The following is an 11101-nucleotide window of genomic DNA, read 5'->3' as shown; positions in this document are numbered from 1 at the left end:
TGTAAGGTTTCTGAGATTAATCCAGATTAATCATTGAAATGGCTTGCTGGTAATGTATTAGAGTCATGTTTCCCACTGGAGCTGACTCAGCTCACACTGAGTGGTTCCATGCAGAGGACTGTCTGTATGTGAAGAACTGCTATTTCTATCCTCGTCTTGATCTGATTTCAACTTTCACTGGCTGAGTTGAAAGATGCAGAGAATCTATGTTTATATGTTCTCCAAAATACAGAGATTAGTCACTTAATATGCTACAATTATTGTAAAATATTAAACTGGATGGAACAATGGCTGGGTATGCTTCATTCTATCAGCTGCTAACATAGAAATGAATAATATTTTTAGGCTATAGTAGGGTTTAGAAAACCAGTATCTTTCTAAATATTTAGAGGAGTCATTGAAGATATGAGCATATGAGTTTGGACCTTGTGTTATGAACAGTTAAAACAATTTCTCTGACCAAAGGCAGTAAAATCATATAGCTCTAATTTCGAAGTGAAGTTATAATAAGTAATGACATGGAGTTATTTTTTCTAAACTGTAGCTGATATGATATGCTAACTTCTTAGACAAAATAATTGTATTTCAGTTAASCTAATAAATTTAAAATCTCCTATCTCCTCTACCATTTCTTCCCTATAAACTAGCACTATGCTAGAAGATGAAGCCTCTCTGTTCCTTAAAATAACCATTTAGTTTGACAATGCAGAAGGTGCACTAATTAATATAATCAAACCCATAAGCCATTACTGCAAGCTTGAAATGGACAATTTAATGGACTGAGTTTTATGCACTTTCTAATGAAAGTTGACCTCTTTGGTTAATCAGAATTCATAGTAAGTCAGCAATGTCTAAGTGTTGCATAAAATTCTTTACCTGAAGCTGGCAAGTAGACTGTGGTTAAAAGAGGAAAGTGGAGGAAAGCAATAAAAGAGACCTCATAATAATAAAAAAGCCCTCATAAAAGTCCATCATATGCATTTATTCAGGTTAGATATGTGATACTATTCAACATGCTTTAGAAGAGGATCAGTTTCTGAAAGAATAAGGAAATCCACAATTATGAACACATGAGTGGTATTTCATTATAAGTGCTGCAAGTCATTAGTTCCTGTCTTATTAGAGACAATATAATTCTTCTACTAAGACTTCAACTAAACAGTTAGGAGCTAAGCAAAGAGTCCTAACAATGCTTCACATCCAAGGCCTAATTTCAAGCCAAGAGTKTAACTGGTGATTCAGGAACATTAAGGGTTCAATAATGATTTMTGTCTTTTAAGGACATTCAGTCATTTTTCATTTTCCTTGTCAAATGTACTGAATGTTAAGAGAAAGCATGATGGCCTTGCATTGTAAAGCAGTGGCATAAAGGTTGCCAGAAAGAAGTATCAGAACTGAGATAATCTTAAAAATGTAGGTGGTTGACCACAAAATTTTAAGATGGAAAAACAATGAAGAGACCAAATCTGTGCTCCATTGAGACAAAAAGAGATGTTAACAAAATCTGAATTTAGTCATGATGGCATATAAGGCTAACCTTAGCTCCCTTACTACTTATGTACCTTTATTTAGATCTGTATTAAACAAGATTAGTAGCTTTTCTCTGTAACTTGAGATTTGTGAATGTTTCATTTTAAGGTTTTGGTTTTTGATTAACAGCATAATTCTTTTATGGCCTTAAAAACTGTCGTGGGAAATATACCCTGATGGTAACCATTTTCCATTTTTAGGTTAGAAAATAAAAAATAAAGGCAGTTCTTTACTTCCTGATCAGAGTAAAAAATCTTTAAGAACACTGCAATAATACTCAGAGAGATGCCTGATTTTATAGGTACAATCTTGGGTGATTTTACTTTGTGAATAATATCATTTGTACACTTGTTCATATGTGATATGCAATTCACAGTCTTCTCTTACCAAGATTTTCCTTCACAGAAGTTGTACCTGGTTTAAAAAAATAAATAAAAGGAAGAAAAATCATAATTATACCTCATTTCAGGGTTACATTATCCATATGTTCAATGACTTTGATAAATGAAGACTATCACTATCTCTTTATGTAATGACTATATGAACAAAACATTAGTTACTGGCARCCTGTGAGTGCCTTGTAGCCACTTCTTAAATGTAACTAATCATTTTGAAGTACCTAATTAGTTGAATTTTAAGAATATAAAATAGTGTTAGAAGGAAAAATCTTAGTTCAGTTTTTTGCTACTACTTGTGAAATAAAGCAGAGAACTTACCCATGTAATTGCAGGAGTGAAAGAGWCTTGATGCATCTTTAGTATTATTTCTTTCTGATTTTTAGGTTCACCTTATACCCATTTTTGCCTTTGCTAAGGCAGAAGTGGGTATACAAAGAAAGAACTGGCTTCTGAGCATCAGGAATTTACAATTTTTCTACAAGTAGTCTTTACATTTCTGTGAGTTACTTTCCTAATTATTAAAAGTATTTGAAATTATTTAAATTTGCTAGTCATAAAGCCCAATTCTGAAAACTGGTGATTTGGGTCAGTTCCATGAGCACTCCATATACAGTGTAAATAGAAATTACAAGTATTCTAGTTCCTCTAATGCACTRCTATTGAAGGCAGGGGTCTAATAGGCTTGATTCTTTTCATACAGTTGTATTTGCAAAGAGTGTTAAGAACATGAGATCAATAAAATTAAATTATTAAACACTAGTGTTTAGAACAGGCACAATCAAATGCTTCCCCTTACTTCAAATAACACTAATCACATTCATTCCAAAGAATTTTACATAAATAAGGATTTCTAAGTAATCTTTCAGTTGATTTCTACAGGGAAACACAAACTGCAAGAGGACAAATTGTCCTCTTGTTTACCCCACTGGATATGCAACATCTCTGTTCATTAAATGGAGTTCGTGTAAATTAACTTTCTGTGAGGAATTTTGACCTCTTTGCCTTCCGCAATTCAGAAACTGCAATTAGTCAGGTAAGAAAGCTGTTGGGTAGGAAAAGTCTCTGTTAGYTTGTGTGGAGCCTGCAGACAGCTTCAATAGCATCACGTACTTCCTGGAGGCTTATAATTTGCAAGCAACTTACAGCAATTGTCAGTTCCCTCCTCCTGTCTTCTGTCTCATGAAGCTGCTCATAAATGTGTGCAGCACAGACAAAAGAAGGATGCAAGCATAGCAGGGATTAGCCTTTAGCATTGTTATTTTATATTAGCTTGCTTCAATGTCTTTTTGTGAAGGAAAGCCTCAATCTTAATTTTTAATTGTGTTTTAATGTATTTTTATTGCTACAAAGAGCCTGTTTAGCAGGTGAATGCTATGTAACCTCTTTCCCTAAAATAAAAGACATGTCAAACAGAATCCTTCTCTAGGTAGAGGACTCTCCAGCAAAGAGATTGATTCTCTGGGCTCTGTGTGTGTGCAAGAGAGAGACCAAAACAACCCATTATCAAGGAAAGACAGTTGGCACAGCCACACATCTTGCTACATATTTTCTTACCTCAGCATATTTCACTCTCTCTGTATCAACAGCTACTAAAAAAAAACTGAAACAAACCAACCAACCAACCAACCAACCAAACAAACAAACAAACCAGTTAGTTTGTTCTTATCCACAAGTCTTTTAATAAGGTTATTATCAACATTGGCCAATCAGCACTGCAGGAGTTCTTCCACTGACTAGTTGGAGTCAGCTAGAGATGCACCAAACCAGAAGTATTACTGCTGCTTCCTAAGGAATCTGGTCAGTGTTTACTTAATTCAACATTGGATTCCTACAAAACAGTTAATTTCATTTAACTCCTCGAAATAATGCAGGATAAAATACTAAGGAATGCAGGGGCAAATTACTAWAATACGCAGGTGTGGGTACGTGTTTTGAGTCACACATTCAAAGATTTTATAGTTCCTTCTCCACAGCAACAATGAAAGTAATTTTTTTTTGCCCCCCCCCCCAAAAAATAGGTGTCTTTGGTGTCTTTTATCAGCTCTTGGTGAGATAAAGCAATCAGTGCATGAACCAGAAATGACAGCAGTAATGTAACAGCAGAAAATGCATTTTAAAGAAATGGATGTTTTCTCAAATCTGCAAGGCAAAATAGACCATCATGCTCTCACTTAAGCAATGAAAGTGAAGGGGAACAAAGCCACACACTTACAAGTAAATAAGTCAATACTGATCTAGTTTGCTGCTTTGTTAATTTAAGTATGTTATTTAATCTCTTCCTACCCCATTTTTTTATATGTATAAGAACYGAATCTATTAAAACTAATATGAAATAGCAATATAAATTACTTTTTCAGGAAATCCTTTTGCTTCCTGAACTTTCTGTTTATGAAAGCTGTTAGGGCAGTGAATTAAAAAAGGATTAAATTCTGTCACTGTATAAATGCAATAAGAATTCTATAATTAAACCAGTTGATCCAAACATCTGAGCACTGTGGACAAATTCTCAGATGCAAAATGCACTCTGGAAGACAGATTTTTTTTTTATTTTTATTTTTTTATTTTTTTTTTTTTTTTTTTAAATGTGAATCAATATTATTACTCAATGCAGCAGCAAAGCACATTTAGATAATTATGCAGAAGCTGAAATTCCAAAGTACATGAAATCTTGGAGCAAAGTTAAGGACATCATTGTATAGACTGAACTGCCATTTCAATTCTAGAGAAGCTATTTCTTTTCCTAGCACCTTCAAGAAAGTCAATCTTACTGTCAGCTCTGTCACAYAAAATGAGAATATCTCGAAAATGTTTGAATTTTTCCAAAATGTGAAATTTGCTGCAGGCTAAGTTTTGGTGTCTGACACAAGATTAAATCCTCAACAATAGCACTAAAATCATGGCAAGTATAGTTAGGACTGGCAATTTTGAGGTTGGGTCAGAAGTTAAGTTTTCATTTCAGCATCCTCATTATTGTTACACAATGCTTTCTCCTAGAATTATTGACAAAAATTCTTTAACCTCTTTTTCCAGGCACAATGTACCATATTCTGCCTTTGTGAGAGGTTGCATTTAGGTTTTTTTGTGGGTTTTGTTTGTGTGAGTTTGGGGTTTTTTATGTTTCGGTTTTGGTTTGGTGGTTTGTTTTTTTTTTTTTTTTTTTTTTTTTTTTTTCTCTCTCTCTTTAACTTTGCTCATGGAATAACTTGCTTGTAGACAGGTAGACAAATACCCAACACCAGTCTGGAGGAAATTCCAGGAGTCCCAAAATAATACAAGATAGTAAATGTTTGGAAATATGGTATTGTTTAGTGAGGTTCCCTACCTGTGCAGCAACAATCTTTACACAATAACTTTCNCATTCATCTTGAAAATGATTGAACTGTCTAGGAGAATACTCACCAGTATAAAATAAATGGATGTACTATGTGAGGAAGAACTATTGCACATTCTCTATCAGCTCCCAACATCAAACTGTTCTATATATCTAAAATGATGAGTCCATGGTGTTTTTAAAGTATACATCTATCAATTTCAATTTATTTTACAAAAATGTATCATGAGAACATACTTGGATCTAGATTTATTATGCAACTAGCATTTYTTGTCTTTATCAGTTGGGAGAATGGGAAATTCTCAAAAAAGTTTTGTGAAATATCTCAGCTGCAACCAAAATTCTTATGAAGGCACATAGATTAAGCATAATAGCTTTCTTATGCTATTATTTAAAGGAAAATAATTTATTAATTAGCTGAAAAAGGGTAGATTATATTTCATGTATAATGCCTGTTGCTTAATTATTGTATTTAATTAGGTATTTTTATTWATATCTTATGTTTAAAATATATTTTAAATATTCCTAAAACTTAAAATAAGATTTTCAGTCAATCTCAAAGGAATGTGATTATCAGACATCATACCTAGTATTGAAGAGGTGAGATTAGCAGTTTCAGAAGAAAATGTCGTCTGAAAACTGCCCATAGTTTTGTATTCATTTGTTGTAGAGTAATTCCTTAACTTCCACATTTCTTCCAAAAAAATACAAATCTCTCAGAACGACACAAAAATGCTAAAAACTGATCTCCAAAATGTTGAAAATTTTGAACCAATAATAACTTATGATAAGAATTTTAAAAATAACATGTTTTGTTCTGTGCAGAAAGGGAAAGCATAAGATTGAAATATGATTTGTCATGTCAAAGGGGCCTTTTTGGATGTTCTGCTCTGCATTTTGTGTGAATTTAAATAAATGAGGGATTTGTGGGGCATTTTGTGGTAGTGATGTGAGTGGCGATGCTGGTTTGCTTAACCACTAACTAATCTGAGGCACAGAATAGTGGAGGAGCAGTGCCACTAATTCTTTGTGATTTGCATGAAAATTATGCATTGATGGAGCAGAGAACTCCCATTAATGGAATACACACTGTCCATTACTTTGAAAGAAGTTGCCTGTAACCCATCAAGATGGCTTGCAATGGATTTTCTGAAAACAGAGTAAGATTTCTTGATTTGATAGTGTGAGAAAGGTTRAAAAAAGACAGAAAAATAAAATTAAATTGGAAAAAAAAGGGTAAGCTAAAATTAATGGCACAGTCCTTATGCTTTAGGGACACATTTTTTTCTCAGAATATTAATATATAGATGTTACTAATTTARTGKTTTTAAGTGCTTGAATTGTACATAKACCTGAAAATATAGACTTGAAYACRGAGCTAATAGATCAATTTGTGCAACATTAAAACTCTTAAAACCTGCAGGAATATTTAATGATATGGAACTTTAAACAACATCAGACTAAACAAGTTATTATTCCATCCACTTGCTAACTAATTACTACAAACATATTCTTGAGGTATTTATTTAGAATTTAAAAAAAAAAAAAAGTTTCTACAGAGTATCCCTAACCCGAGAGTATTGATGTGGGAGAAATTACACCAAATTTATGGCAACCACATTCCTTAAAAAACATACAAATTAAATATAAAAATAGTCCTTTTGGAGGGCAACTCTACCTGTGTGCATTGTTATTTCTGCTGGTGTTTTGTCTTGTATTGTCCTAAATAACAGATATTAGGATTAGAAATGACTGATTGGATCATCTGTACTTTCAATTGTACTTAAAATTTTCTTTTATAAGTTCCTTCTGTGTTATGCCTTCAATGCTTGTGGTGATAATAGCTGTTTTGGCTGGTTATTCCACTATCTAATTGATCTAACTGTTTTACAATGCTTTTTCACGTTTTGGTCTCCATTTTCTTAATTTCAGGGCTCTACATATTATTTTTTTTATATGGATAAATTAAACTAAAGCTGTTTTTTTTTTTATTTTTTTTTCTTTTTTTTTGTAATTCCTGGAAAGTTCTTCTATTTTAATCACCTCTTACTTATCTCCTCTGTAGGCTGTATAAATTCCTTACTCTTAACCTCTTTTCATAGGTCACGTTTCCTGAGCCTTTCAGCACTTTCATTGCACTTGTCTCTAGCATAATGATGCCATTTTTTACAGTGCAGAGATGAGAATTACAGTGCTCCAAAAGCACCCTGTGCAATTTTATGTAGTATTTGTATTAATATAAAAGAGATATTTGCATTTATTGACAGGCAGTATTATTTTAACCTGTTTTAAAAATATTAGAAAGTGGCCAATTCGAGATTTGCTGAAGACAATAGTATATATATAGCAGATAATATGTTGTCACCTTCCTTTCAAAACTTACTTTAAAACAATGGAGAACAAGTGTCTTGGTTTCAGTAGTATTTCAGTATATATTCCTTGTTGAAGGTGCTGCTTTATAAACTGAAATGTTTGGTTGGGTGGTCTTAAAACAAAACCAACAAACGCAGAGTAAGAAAAAGCTTTCTGTCATAGTAGAATTGCTTTGATACATCTTATCTTTTCTCATTCATAGCTAACACATAAACCTCCTTACTCATTACTGTATGCAGATCTTTTGCATAAAAAGGGACTACTCAGCTTCACTGTCACAAATCAGGATTATTATAACTTCCTAGTTATATCAAACAGCCATTAAGAGTGTTTTTATTGCTGTTTAGACTTGCTGTATATTTATTGTTATTCAGACTTGCTCATATCAATCCATATGGGGCTGCTCTTTTATCTACATGCTATATTACGTGGGAATAAAGATGCACTTTGTTTCTATTTCTGTGCTGTTTCTTTCTAAAACACCATTTAAATGTTGRCCAGTGTAATGGACTGAAAGGAAAGCACTAGGTCCTGATGTTTAATTTTAATTGTTTTGTTCCTCAGTCTTCTTACACATCACATCACTAAGCTCTCCTGAAATGAATCTTGTTTATATTGAATGAGCCCTTTCCTGCAAAGATGTTTTCCCTCTGTGTGGCCCCAGGCATATAACGGTGTAAGGGGTTGTTCCTCCCCAGRTACAAAAATTTTCACTTCCCCTTGYTGAACTTCATGAGCTTTCTRTTGGGCCATTTCTCCATCTTSTGTGTGCSCCTGGAAGKYAGGATGAMCCCCTGGGTATCAGCCACTCCCCCCAGCTTAGTATTGTCTGCAAACTGGCTGAGACTGCGCTCTGCCCATCATCCAGATCACCCGTGAAGATGCAAAGCAGGACTAGATCCAGTATATATCCCAGGGGTACCCTGCTATCTGCTGGCCTCCAGGATTCTGAGCCATCCTCTGGGTCCAGCATTCACTTTTCAAACAACCTCACTGAGGTAGGTGAGCTACCATGAAGAGAGATCTGAAATGGAATCCTGGATCTCTCTCTAGAACTTCTTGTTGAGAAACATAAATACAATAAATATATAATAATATATATTTATATTTATATTTATATATAAACAAAATATAAAATCTTCTTAATTTGGTTGAAAAATCCTATTTTTGTTAAGGGTTTTTAGTAGGCTAATGAATAATTTTGGATCTGAAGTTCAAATTTGTGTGTGAGATCAGTTTATTTTGCAAAACGACTGAATTAAAGAACAGATTTATTTTGAATGATTTATAATTCTGATAGTATTTTTCCCAGGATACTTATACTTTAGGCATCCTTCARCCTTTCCCTCTCCATGTAATAGGTCACTGTTTGTCTGATACTTTTTGCTTGTGACCACAGAGAGATGCTGGCAWTTTGTCATATTTTTCCTTATACTCACCCTGTTTTCATCTTGKCTGCAAGTCTCTCCTGTTATTGCTGGTCCTTTCCATTTCCTTTCACTTACTCAAYGTAACATTCAATATGTTGACATTTTAAGTTCCTGATGAAAAAGAAAAGATTAACTGAAAGCAAAGTGTAGTGGAACCACAAATTAAAAACTTCATGTCAGCCCCATTTCCACTGAATTTACTTTGTATTGTAAAAAATATGAAAAACAAAATTAAATCCTTAATTCTGATCTGTGCTACTCATAATCTTCTAAATGTAAGAATAAGTGTTGAAAKATATTTTTTCTATAATATTCTGGTATATCTCCTGTTTCCATTAGTCTGGATGGTGTTTTTTGAGCATTCAATTCTTCTCATGTGACCACAGGAAATATCATAGCCTTAGAGTAAAAAAATCAGCTGTTCCTGCCCATTCAATTCTTCAGCATACAATTTCAGGCAAATGTAAGCCTTGGTGATAGCAATGAGTGGTTCCCTTAGTAGTAACCCCTTCTGCTCTCTAGGAAAATTGAATGAGTTGAGGAGATCYTAGAAAGGCTCATCATAAGACAAAAATTCGTGCAGTAGATGACAAAGGCTTATATGGCCTATATGTAATATGGGGCATATGTTAGTTGGGGCCTACTTTTAATGAAAGCTGTTTTGACATAGTGGAAGAAGAGACTGAAGCTGTTGCTGAAGAGAAACAGYAATGCACATACATTTCTAAATCAAGAGCATTTACCTTAAACAYGAAATAAGGAAGTATTTCCAATGCTGACTGTATTTTTATGTATTTAATTCTCCCTAACTATATCTTTATGCAGTTAGCAACATAAAATTGCTAAGGACTCTGCTGAGAGTGAGGGAAAAGGATAAGCAAACATTCTCTGCTTTAACTGGYAACTTCTGCTAAACTTTCTGAAATCCTGAGATCCAAAACTCAGGATGTATATGTGCTGTGTTCCCATTGTAATTATTGCTGTTGCAATTGCTGTTCCAATAACTGAACATGAAAATGATTGATTATGTATCCAAATGCAGATTTGCTTCCTCTGTAAGTCAACTTGTTTAGTTCTAGTAATTAATTGCATGGGCCATTGAATATGAACTGGCTGCAAAATGCTATAATATTTAGTCGGTCATGGTTTTCATGAAGTATAAATGTCCGAGACAAAGGCCTGAGGGTGACTACCCAAATATATCAATAAGTTTAGAAGTTGTGGAATAGCTGCAATTAGTCCTGTAAGGTCATTTTATGTGGCCAAGCTGCATGTTATACAACCTCTCCATGATTGTTATTCTTATGTGTGAATTTTAAAATCAGTTTGCAATGTGTAGATTAACCAAACAATGCAAGATTTAACAATATCAAGCATGTGACTCTTTTAGAGTAAATAATTGGTGTGTCCATAATATGAGTAAGGGAAGGGTAAAATTTCAGCTATGTCTCCAAGGGAAGTATTATTTTATTGTAAAGCAAAATTTTTTCTGCCAGTTGAACAAGGATTCTGTCATGGAAGTGAAACTTAAGCTTTCCAATTTTTTTCTGCAGTGCAGACCTTGTTAAAAAATAATCAAAAAGACTTTTTTAGATATCATTGAACTTCTGTAATCAAAGGAGTTCATTTTTGAAATTCATTATTATTTTCTTTCTTTTTCCCTCTCTCCACTCCCACTGCTCTTTCTCTCTCTTCTTCTGAATTTTGAGCCTGAAACAACATTAAAACTTATATAAACAAATGTCTGACATTTATGGTAAAAACCTGCAAAGAGGATTTTCAGTCATTTCCATTAAGTATACACTTATAATTCTTTTCTGAAAAAACATATAACATTTAGAAGCCAGGTCTCCCTGATGTATGCATTTTTGATTCCTTATCAGCTCTTTTCATTCTGTCAGATCACAGGACTGCAAAAGCCCACCAGGGTCTGCAAATTCAGTAGTGTGCTATCCCAGGCAACAACATTATACTGACCTTTTCATGAGTCATTGAACTGCATCTTAAAATTAACTAGGTGGGATTTGGGGACCTTTCTT

The sequence above is a fragment of the Malurus melanocephalus genome, unplaced genomic scaffold, assembly GCF_030028575.1.
Source record: "Malurus melanocephalus ecotype Western Australia unplaced genomic scaffold, MMel_1.1 scaffold_154, whole genome shotgun sequence".
NCBI classification, from domain to species: Eukaryota; Metazoa; Chordata; class Aves; order Passeriformes; family Maluridae; genus Malurus; species Malurus melanocephalus.
This window is presented reverse-complemented; position numbering follows the sequence as displayed.